The sequence below is a fragment of the Chiloscyllium plagiosum genome, unplaced genomic scaffold (genome assembly GCF_037043375.1).
Source record: "Chiloscyllium plagiosum isolate Xiang-an unplaced genomic scaffold, Cpla_swu_hap1 HiC_scaffold_6, whole genome shotgun sequence".
NCBI lineage: Eukaryota > Metazoa > Chordata > Chondrichthyes > Orectolobiformes > Hemiscylliidae > Chiloscyllium > Chiloscyllium plagiosum.
Window position 1 is genome coordinate 106045022 of NW_028270144.1, and position 9991 is coordinate 106055012.

General features: G+C 39.8%; 1 pseudogene; it reads left to right on the top strand.

The window, feature by feature from the left end:
* Positions 1-292: 292 nt before the first annotated feature.
* On the top strand, positions 293-5008 carry LOC148149834 (G1/S-specific cyclin-E1-like; annotated as a pseudogene).
* Positions 5009-9991: the final 4983 nt, after the last annotated feature.

Consider the following 9991-nt stretch of genomic DNA (forward strand, 5'->3'; position numbering starts at 1 on the left):
AATAACCATTTGAGATATGTAGGTCTGCACATATCTCACGTCTAGACTGAATGAGTTAGTTGTGTTGCTAAGAAAATAACGAAGTTTAAATTTGTGCTATAATTTAATCAAACTAATAATTTAGGAGGAAAATGCACCATTCAATATTATAAGCAAGAACCAAAAAGGTGCATCTCTCTCTCCTCCCTCATGATACCCTCTTCCTGAATTTATATGTTGGGTGGGTTTGTCTATTTTCTGGATGCTTTTTCATGATAAGCTTCGAAGCTATGATCACGAGTGCTTTTAGGAGATGGTAATTATTCTACCGTTAGAAATACCTGAGCTGCTTCATGGCTCCTTTAATGAGGTGCAGACACCTTTCCAGCTTGGCAATATTAGTCATTGCATGAAGCGTGTGTCTGGCCCCCTCATGCCCTATTCAGGAATTCTGTACAGAAGAAGTTTTGATGTGATGGCAAACTTTAAATAATTGCTATGTTTGTTTATTTTACTGTGATTGATATGTGCTAACTACATCTTCCACTAAATGGTAGTTATGATAAGCACTCTACATTTCCAATGGATAAAGAGTCACCAAACTTGAAACATTGAGTCTGCTTTCTTCCCACAAATTCTGCTGGGGGGGAGCAGAGTTTCTCCAGCTATTTCTGTTTTTGTTTCAGATGTTCAGCACCTATAGTTTTTTTGCTTTATTTTAGTCTTTTTTATAACAGATCTATTCAAATAAAAACCTTAATGACTATAACATAAGCATTTGCACATGGTTGACAGTTTGCAAAAATGTTGCAGATTGTTTTGGCAGACATGTTTGTAATAACAGGGTACCTATGTCAAATTAAACTTGAAAATGTGAGGTGGTGTAGTTTTAAGCAGCTTCTGGTATCATGTTGAAACACTAAGGAGCCTGGAATGAATTGAAATAGAAAGTGCTGGAGAAACTCAGCATATCTGGCAGCATCTGTGGAGAGAGAAACTTTGCTTCTGAATTAGTCATATCAGACTGTTAGTTTATACTTCATTTAATCACAATAGTTATTTTTTGGGGTTTCACTGAGGCCCAAATCAAATGCTTATGTTAACTCCTCCAAAACTCTTACTCGAGGTGAAATCGACAAATAACCTTTGGCCTAAAAAAAACTTAGCATTTGACTCTTAGATCAATCCAATTTTCAATATTCAGTTATTGTTTCCATTATCTCAGTCACAAGACGAACGTTACCTGACAATGTTAACATTTTAACATCACAGCCATTTACCTGGCTATCAAGAGTCAGCAATTAAGCTGCTCCCTTGACAGATTTAGCACAACGCAAACTTAATTAGGAATATTTGGTACCTGCATGTAATTCTTCCACAACTTTACTGCAAAACCTTATTTCCCCTCTTCCAGAATTTTAGTATTGACCATTCATGTACTCCCAGATTGTGATAGTAAAGGTTAAAGAGGCCATTTTGCTGTGGCAGATATAGCCAAAGCCTGGTGAATGTAATTTTCATGGTTATTTTATGATATCTGTGGGTAATTGTCACCAGTGAGCAGCTTACCTGCTGAAGTGGTCCTTGATGGGTTAATTCCTAGGGTTCCATAATGATTCAATAGATAGAGGTTTCTTTGAGCCACAAAGCAACCTCCAGTTTGGGCTATGTTGGCTGATTTCAATTAGGTGCACAAATTCAGTTTAATAGGCCACAGATTTCTGTCAATTTGCTGAATGGGCAAAAGATTGTTGGCTGGCAAATGCAGAAGTAAAAAGGAGAAAGGACTGGCCACTATTACAAGGCAAGGGATTAGAGAATGTAACTCTCCTCTTAAAGACATCTTTTGTTTTTCTCCCAGAAAGCAGAATTGTCCAGGCGAGCCATGATCGGAGTTGGCTATAATGCTGACGTGCTCTCCATTCTGACTTTCATCAGTCCAACATTGCTGGCTGTAATTTCAGATGACTATATCTTAATCTCTCCTTGAACTTCACCTCCTGTGGCTTTTCTTCCTTCCGTTGGGACTTTTCCTATAGCCTACCTCTTTGGCTGAGCTTTGAGACATCGATCCTACTGTTGCCTTGGCTGAGTTGGTGCCCAGCTTTGCTTTGTTATATTATGTGCAGCATCTTGGGTTGTTTTATTACACTAACTACAAATTGCTATTATATGATCCTGCCAGACTTCACAATGAATGGCCAAGCCAGTCAATCAATATATCCATTGAATTCAGCATCCTTTTTTTTAACTTAAGGGCATGAAGATTTAGACTTTATGGAGGATATAGGCAGGAAAAAAGAAATTGTTTTATTGGAGACTAGTGAGTGAAAGGTAGTGGTAACGTGTGAATCAGATCAGTAGGCATAGAAATATCATGGTGAATAGACAGCCAAAGGCTAGACTGCATTAATTCAGGAGTGATATTTTTGCCCCCAGAGGAAAACAGGATATTGAAGAGTAAAACAAAGAGTTGATGGCCATTTCTGTGAATGAGCTGATGGGGAGAGTGAGGCCAGGTAATATGGGTTTTATTATGGTCGAAGAGATTCAGGGAATATAGAAGCTCAGATGTGAGAGACAGGGGTGAATTGAGATGAGGTTTGGAACCTCAAAAGTTGGAAGTCACTCATGAGGGAGAGAAGAGCGGAAGATGTCTTGAGAAGAAAATATTTATGTTGCGGTAATATTGCTTTGTGCAGAGCAAAGGTTTAAAATGAGAGGGTTGGAACAAGAAGAGATGCTCTGAAGAGTAAGGAGAGACAAAGGAGTGTCTGGTGATAAGAATCACAGTGCCACAGCTATGGTCTGGAGGTTATAGTCAGGATGTGAACCGTTGTTACAACACTGGGTAAAACCAACAACACAGAAACAACGTGCAGTAATCTGTAAAAATCTAAGTGGCCAAGAGCTATTTAAAGTAAAAATTAACAACTTTATTTCTAAAAGTATAACAGAGAATAGTTAACTAACCACTATTTACAATTTCTTCCTCTAACCTATCTTTCACCTTCCCTTCTGTAATACTAGTCAAATAAAACTCCCAATTAAGATTTACAAAACCACACTTCTTATCTCAAAACCAGGCAGCTTTCGTGCTCCAATCAGATTTTCCTGTGTCTTCTTGTCTTCTTCTTAGGAATTTCTGTGTCACAGGTTACTGATCGAAAAGGTACTTTTAAGAGAGCTATTTTTCAAGCAGTCTTTTTATATGCTGGGCTTGGCAGTCCTCCTCTCAAATGTTCCATTTTCCCCAGTCTTATACCCCCAAAGCATCGGAATGTGTTATTGGCTTTTAAGTTCGTCAATATACTCAATTCAAATTGGTTTGGAGTTTGATATATTTTCGGGGTATAATTTAAACTGATTGGCCGAATTCAAATTTATGTTTTTGTCTCATAGCAACTCAGTGAATGCTGTTAGCTCTGAATCAAATGTTACTTTATAAATTCTCCAGCACTCGATGTACTTGCCAAGTCCTTCGCTCTCTTAAAGGTACGGTACACCAACATCTTCATAACACTGCCCCCCTTAAGAAAAAAATAAAGCATCATAATGAAAAGATGGCTTCTTTTTTCTCCCTACTTTTAAACACATTACCCTAACATATAGATAACTTTAATATAAGTTCACCTTAACATTTTCCCATATACCTGTATATGTATAACATTAAATAAAGACAAATCTCATCCAAACTCTATCAGTTAAATCTATGATAATGTATCTGTGATTATATTCTTACAACCCGCAACATGTATGATTTTTAAGTTAAAAGTCTGTAACATAAGACTCCAATGAAATAGTCTCATATTCTTGTCTTTAAAGAATTCTAAGAATGTAAGCAGGTTGTGATCAGTGTACACAACCGTCTCCAACACATTGTCCATGACATTAAAATGTTGTAAGGCTAGTACCAAGCTGAATCGTTCCTTTTTGATCGTGGAGTATTTCCTCAGGTGGATGTTGATCTTCTTCAAAAAGTAACCAACTGGCAGTTTAATCACATCCTCACCTTCCTGTAGGAGTACAGCTCCAACCCACACAGACACTAGGAGAATATGCAAAATCCGTACAGACAGTCACTCAAGGGTGGAATTGAACTTAGCTCCCTGGCACTGTGAGGCAGCAGTGCTAAGCAGTGAGCCATCATCCCTCTCCTCCCCTCCTTTCCCAACATCAGTCATGTGACTGGACTGGAGGAGCTTGCTTCCATCCCTGACGGCAACTCCTGTGAGTAAGCAGCAGCAACCACCCTGTACCTCGAGAACTCTAGCGACTTAGCGCAGCCCTGTGCCCTCTGAATTACAGGAGATCTTTAACCCACATAACCAACTCCCAGAAAAAGTGAATTAGTAGATCAATCAACAAAGACTGAAGAAAGGAAAGGGTTGGGCTACATAACCGAAACTGAAAAGCAAATGTTGCCATTTGTTTGCAAGACTTGGATAAAGTTACAGAAGTACAGACTGCGAAACCATATGGAAAGGAGACTTGCTGCAATACTGTCCATACAGGCTCCATTTAACATCATGCACTAATTGAGATGACATGGTTACATCAAATTCTACTAGTTATGTGCAGTACAGGTTCAAAATTGTTTTAGTCACTCTAACTAGAGCTTCATTCAGCTGGAGAAATCATGATGAACATGGAATATTCTTCTGAAGTAGGAGCAGGCTTACCCGGGAGAGAAAGATGTTTTCCAAAAACATCCACTCTTGCACCCTAAGATGAGAGCTATTCTTCCTTTCTGATTGATGGAGGCTTGTGAAGTCTATCAGCTACACAGCGAGATACTTTATTTAGTCAAAGCCTTTTTCAATAGGTTATGGCAACACAGTAAAATGTTGTAAAGACTCATTAAAAGTTTATTGGTATTTCAACTCAATTTATTGCTACAAATCTAATGGAAATCTATCCACTGAAGCCACACCAGTTTGGCTCTGTCACTGATGGAGCTTGCGCAGAAGAAGAAATCCTTAACATGGAACTCCCATTCTGCCAACACAAACCATTTTTCTCTATCTAATTAGTTTCATAGGTCAGGAGCTGAGAGTTCAGGTGGGATGCATTCATTGATTCCTTACTCAGAAATAAAGTACTGACAAAAGGAATTGATTATGTAAGACTGTAAAGTTTGCTATCTGAATGTATGCAATAAAAAAAGCTTCTCGTCTTTACATATACTGGAGCAGCTAATGCATTTCTATCGCTGGGGATTATTGGGCCTCTGAGCCTAACGGCCAGTCTATATACCCTTTACAGATGGTTAGATCACATCTTACGAATCAGCTGCCTACAGTGAAGACACAGATCCTCCAGTTGAACATAGATGCCTGCAGTTACAATGACATTTCTGGTCTACAATAATCCTCAGCACCATTGCCCCACAGGCTGCGTATTCAGTCCTTTACCATACTCATGACTGTGTGGCCACATTCTGCTATAACTCCATTTACAAGTTTGCCAATAAGACCGCTGTGGTGGGCTGGATCTTAAACAACAACAAGACAGAGGAGAGGAACGAGATAGAGTTTAGTGACCTGCTGTAAAGGCAACAATCTCTCCATCAATGTCATCGACTTCAGGGAACAGTGTGGAGGACATGCCCCTTCTGTAGCAATGGTGCTGAGGTGTAAGTGGTCAAGAGCTTCAAATTCATTGGAGTAAGTATCACCAATGATCTATCCTGGTCCAGCCACATCAACATGACAGTCAAGAAAGCACACCAACATCACTATTTCCTCAAAAGGCTAAGGAAATTCAGCATGTCCACAATGACTCTTACCAATTTTTAAAATGCACCATAGAAAGCATCCTATCCAGATGTGTCACAGCTTTGAATGGCAACTGCACTGCTCAAGACCACAAGAAATTATGGATTTGTGAGCCCAGCCCAGTCCATCATGAAAACCAGCCTTACTTTCATTGACTCTGTCTACACTTCCTGCTGCCTTGGAAAGCAGCTAACATCATCAAAGACCCCCCCCCCCCACCCAGGTTATTCACTCTTCCACTCTCTTTCATCAGGCAGAACATACAAAAATTTGAAAACACATACCAACAGATTCAAGAACAGCTTCTTCCCTGCTGTTATAGTCATAGAGCCATAGAGATTAGTGAGTTTTGAGAAGATTTGTAGTTCAAGTTGAGGTGCTGAATGTAGGTTTGCTCACTGAGCTGGAAAGTTTGTTTTCAGATGTTTTCTCACCATTACTAGGTAACACCATCAGTGAGCCTCCAAATAAAGCACTGATGGTGTAGCCCGCTTTATATTTATATGTTTGAGTTTCCTAGGTTTGGTGATGTCATTTCCTGTTTTTTTTTCTCAGGGGTGGTAAATGGGATCCAAGTCAAGGTGCTTGTTGATAGAGTTGATAGAACTGAAGTATGATGATGAAACATCTGAAAACAAACCTTCCAGCTCAGCTAGCAAACCTACATCCAGTCATAGAGATGTAAGCATGGAAAACGACCATTCAGTCCAACTCGTGCATGCTGACCAGATAGCCCAACCTAATCCAGTCCCAGTTGCCAACACCGGTCCATATCTCTCCAAACCCTTCCTATTCATACATACATCCAGTCTTTTAAATGTTGCAATTGTACTGTTATCAGACTTTTGAACGGATCTCTAATATCTTAGCTTTGATGTTTCTCTGCACCTTCTCTGTAATCGTAAAACTATATTCTGCATTTTGTTCTATTTCCCTGATATACTTACGTAAGTATGACTTGCCTGGGTAGCACATAAAACCAACACTTTTCATTGTATCTCAGTACATGTGACAATAACAAATCAAATCAAAATACTCAGATTCTCTGTACACAGGCAGGGGTGACAACTGCTCAACTCAGGTCCCAAGTTGCCATGTAGACTAACTCTTGGGGGGGGGCGGTAAATGTTCACATTGTGACCGATTCCCAATGATCTGGCAATGACTGAGCAGATCTATCAAAGTGAAATTTCGCTTTCTGTCATTTCATCTTGATGTTGTCACTATTGTTTGTTAGTCCCCTTGGTTGCAGTAGTGTTTTTTTTCTATTGTAAGGTAGTTTGGATATGGCATAACAACATTCTTTGGAGTACACTCATTTCAGTGCCATCAGGTGTATTTCGCGAAGTATTGTCTTGTAGAGGTCAATGCTGGATTTTGACCCCTTTTCTTTGTTACCCCTTTAGTGAGTCTCACCGTCAGCTCAGCTTTCCATTTGGCTTGTCAAGCATAGGGGCTGGGGGCTGAGGGTCGATAGCGTGGAATGATGTGTGTTGTTGAATTTTCCGATCCTTTATGAAGTAGCTGTAATCTTCACTCAGGAATCAAAAGTCATGTCAATCATCATCACGTCTGCAATGCCATAGAGACGGAAATGTACTTCATAATATTTTACAATCTTGTAGATGTCATCTAGTCTAAGGCCCAGTGGTCAGAATTGTATTCAATGCTGATGAAATAGTCACAGTCCCTGTGAGAGTGAAGAGGTGGCAAGTCTGTTCTTGATACTTTCAAGTCATACTTTCATCACTATTTCCTGCAACACACAGAGAGTTGCATGTTGTTGCATAATTTACTTGACTTAAGCAAGGCACTTGTTTTCAGTTTCAATTTCGCTTCTGGATTGATGACTTCTAGAGCATATCAAGCTGTTCTTTCTATTGAGTCTAGAAGATTTCATATACTATCTTAACATCCACAACAGTGTTCATAGGGAGTGCTGCTCTTGACAGCATTTTGGAAATTTATATCTGCTTTCCTTGCTTGTATTTCATGTTCAGACAACATCTTTGCAAACAACATAACATTCTTTGTAGGTATATCATCTTTTCCAGACCTAAAGTAAGGCTCGAACTGAAAGCTGTAAGTATTATTAACAGAGCTAACATGCTACCTGCAACATGGAGTAATTTAAATATTGTAATTTTTGTTTACATGTCACTGTATATGTCGTTGCTTCTGTGAATAATCCAGTCAAATATTTTGGTTGTACAGTGGATCCAGCATTTGATTGTTTCCGGCTCAGAAGGAATATAGTTGGAATTGTACCTGAATTCTAATGTACTGTTCATCATTTGGGCAAACATTAGTGTCAGGCTACATAACTCCAGATCAGCCTTCCTCCTTTTGAGAACTGAAATATGTTTGAAAACAAGGCTGTTATGTGGACTTTGAAAGAAATTGTGCAATCAAATAGCCCTGACCTTTGGATAATAGTGAAAGAAATTTAACCTGCACTTTTTCAAAATCAAGATGGGCGGCACGGTGGCACAGTGACTAGCACTGCTACCTCACAGCACCAGAGACCAGGGTTCAATTTCCGCCTCAGGCGACTGTCTGTGTGGAGTTTGCATACTCTCCCTGTGTCTGCGTGGGTTTGCTCCGGTTTCCTCCCACAATCCAAAAATGTGCAGGTTAGGTGTAGGGGAATGGGTCTGGGTGGGTCGGTGTGGACTTGTTGGGCCGAAGGGCCTGTTTCCACACTGTAAGTAATCTAATCTAAAAAGATATCACTTAAATGGCAGTTTGAGTGTGAGTACCACTCATTGCTGGAGCCAATTGGTTTTAAGCTTCAATATTGCAACTGAATTGTAACGCTGCTCACAGCTGAAGACCTTGGAATATGTCAAAACAATTCTGTCTGTGGTCGTGTCCCTCAGTGTTTAATGAATGATCTCCCAAGGCAACAAAAGCAATAGTATTATCCCAGAAATGAAAATGGATGGAGAAACTCAGCAGATCGGCCAGTGTCTGTAGAGAGAGAAATAGAGTAGACCAAAGTTCTGAGGAAGTTATACTAGACTCAAAATGTGAACACTTTCTATCTCCCTGGATCCTATTAGACTTGCTGGGTCCTTCAACAACTTCCATTTTCCTTCAGATATCCAGCACCTGCAATATTTTGTTTTTAATGAATATTATCCAGTGATATAACTAAATATAGGTCTATTATAACCAAAGCTGAAAATGTGTTGCTGGAAAAGCACAGCAGGTCAGGCAGCATCCAAGGAGCAGGAGAATCAACGTTTCGGGCATGAGCCCTTTTTCAGGAAGGGCTCATGCCCGAAACGTCGATTCTCCTGCTCCTTGGATGCTGCCTGACCTGCTGCGCTTTTCCAGCAACACATTTTCAGCTCTAATCTCGAGCATCTGCAGTCCTCACTTTCTCCTATTATAACCAAATACAGGTATACTATAACCAAATACACGTCTATGATAACCTACACAAGCCCGTGTTGATTCATAAGTTACTTAACATGGTTTAGATCCAACATACAAACAGTTGAAGGGCATTTGTGCTGCAGTGATAGTGTCCCTATCTCTGGGCCAGGATGCCTGGCTTCAAGACCCACCTGCTTCAGACGTGTGTAATAACATCCCTGAACAGGTTGAGAAAAGTAAATATAGCTGGTCAAAAAGAGATCTGCACTTTAATTTTACAACACAACCCCGATACTAATTACTGCTTTTCAGTGAGAATATGGTGTGCATATTCGATGTGAACGCTTGCATCTCTATTCGCTTTCTCTTGCCTCCCATTCAACTAATCCAACTTTCTAAGAATCTGATGTGGTGTGATTCCTAATCATTCTTATAATTCCTCGATTTGAAGAAGTGACCTTGAAACAGCAAGACCTCTCCCGTTGGTGGGATTTGCTGGTTTAATGGTTAGAATAAATCTCCTGGGAATACTGCAATACCCTTGTTTTATTTCCTATTCATTGTTGTTTCTGAGGCAATCCTTGTAGCCGTACACCACCCCACCCCCCTCTCCATTTTGTCCATTTACCCTCTGCGGGGTGGCAACATTTTAGCATAAAACCACATTAGAAATCTCTAACTTGTAATCACAGGAGGCTGTGCAATTTCTATACTTAATTTATATTTCCATTCAAATTGTAAATAAATGATGCAGCTGAAGGGGCTGAAAGTAAAATTGGAGAATTGGGGCTGGGACAGTGAGAAGGTTATTGAAACATTATTAAAAGGAAACGTGCACTTTTAGGGTGTCCCAA